The sequence below is a fragment of the Rhagoletis pomonella genome, unplaced genomic scaffold (genome assembly GCF_013731165.1).
Source record: "Rhagoletis pomonella isolate Grant_MI unplaced genomic scaffold, Rhpom_1.0 Rhpom_scaffold_00005, whole genome shotgun sequence".
NCBI lineage: Eukaryota > Metazoa > Arthropoda > Insecta > Diptera > Tephritidae > Rhagoletis > Rhagoletis pomonella.
Genome location: NW_023458559.1, coordinates 12,064,209 through 12,066,258, shown reverse-complemented (window position 1 = coordinate 12,066,258; position 2,050 = coordinate 12,064,209). Strand labels below are relative to the sequence as shown.

The 2,050-nt window shown below is 30.2% G+C and overlaps 1 non-coding gene across 1 annotated transcript; it reads right to left on the bottom strand.

The window, feature by feature from the left end:
* Positions 1–457: 457 nt before the first annotated feature.
* Positions 458–530, bottom strand: Trnak-uuu. Its single transcript has one exon. It is a non-coding gene; the product is annotated as a tRNA-Lys (tRNA).
* Positions 531–2,050: the final 1,520 nt, after the last annotated feature.

Here is a 2,050-nt window from a genome sequence, read left to right as displayed (position 1 = left end):
TTGCGACTGTTTGATCGGAGGATCACGGAGGATGAAATAATTTATTAAATAATTTTCAAGAAAAAATTTTGTTGATTTGGAAAAACGTTTTCTTATTTTTTTTAGTGTATATCAAGACTAAATCAAGAAAATATATTCTTGTTTATTTTAAAATTATATTTTCTTAGATTTTTTGATAATAAGAATTGGATTTCTAAGTTCAATAACAAGTATCGATGATCTTGTTTCTGCTTTGGTTTACTTAGCTCAATATTTGTAATTTTTGGATTATGAAGTAATGAAGTAAATAAGCGATATGTATCTATGCATAGAAATTAAGCCAGACTCAAAGTAGTACAGTAAATTTCTTGATGTTAAATTTGTTGTTGTTGTTGTTTTCTTCGCTTTGTAAAATAAATAATTTCCGTTCCTTATATACAAAAGGAAAAAAAACAAATATTAGTAAAAAAAGACCTATCGCCCGAGCAGGGACTTGAACCCTGAACCCTTGGATTAAAAGTCCAATGCTCTACCGACTGAGCTACCCGGGCACATGCAGTATCGCTGGAATAATGGAAACAACAAACAGGAGAATGGTTTGATTTATTATTGTACGTGTGCAATTCATTGAATGTTAGACAATTTTGGTTTAAGTTGTATATGAGTTAGTATAAAACTCTTAACCTCTGACAAAATTCTACGATTACACATATACATATGTATATATGTGTATGCACGTTTATATTTATGTATGCATATGTAAACGTATGTCTAATGTATATACTATGTTCTTGTATATGTTTGTATGTACATATAGTGCTTATCATAACTATTTCTTTCGTAAAAATTTCAGCCTTTGAAATTAGATTTGTTAGATAGATTTGGAGTAAACAGTTTTGTAGCCCATTTAATTTAAGCAAAGTGCAAGTTTGAAGTAGATGGGACTTACCGTTGATTTTTGAAAATTTTTTTGTTGAAGGAAAATATCGCCGATCATTCTTCGCATAGAATCATTTAAATCTAAAAATCATACAAAAAATAGTCAAATCTTGCCAACATTTGAGTGTCGTAAAGTTATGATAAGCACTATATGTACATACGAACATATACAAGCACATATGTACATTAGACTGCTTCACCAAAAAAATTTGCGGTTTTTCCGCCGGGATTACAAAATCTAATATATTTGAAGACGTCCGACTGATGACCGATTTGAAAATACCTCCAAAAATGGAGTTTGTTATGAATAAAAATAGTTTCTTAAAGAACTTAAAAAAAATACACTCAGATGACAAAAGAAATTAAGCTTAAGATTTTTGTTGCTGTTTTTTTTAACTTTTTTCAAAGATTGATTTGCGAAAACCTTGAATAACTGATTTAGACTTAAGGAATCTCAGAGCCAGGGTTCAGATGTGATGCGACGGGATAATGGAAGAAGGTAAGCTTATACTTGGTAGCAAAAGTCCTGGACAGTCATCGGACTTAATAAAAATTCTGTGTAGTAGATTCTGGAAAAAATATGGTAGATTTAGAAAAAAAGTGGTAGATCTCAGGGTTCGGAAATTGAGAAAATTCACTGTTTGACAATTTCTTTTCTCCTCCCATTCGGCTTCCTTTACTTTACCTTGAGAAATCTCATCGCCGCCGGGAATGCGATACCGATACTTTTTACTCGAAAGTTTTCAAACGATATTTCTTGGAATTGAGTACCAGAACCCTTGTATCATATCGAATCGTAAATGTACATTACAAAGTTAATGTAAATAATGATACATTTGTATGACAAAGTATTAGAAAATAAAATTAAAACGTCAAAACTCTGGGAATTGCGCAAGACTATTTGTATACAACTTTTTCTAGTACTGTTTGAAATACTTAAAGTTAATTTTCCAAATTCCAAAATGTGAAAATTTGTCCTTACTAAAATTTCTATTAAAAGTTTTGTTGTTAATATTGTTTTTAAACATGCCATTTCTTGTAAATCTATGTCGTACTATAACCTTACCTACTTTGGAATTTATATGTAAAGCAATATGGATATATTTTGCCCTTTAAAGCGCAGAAATGTGTA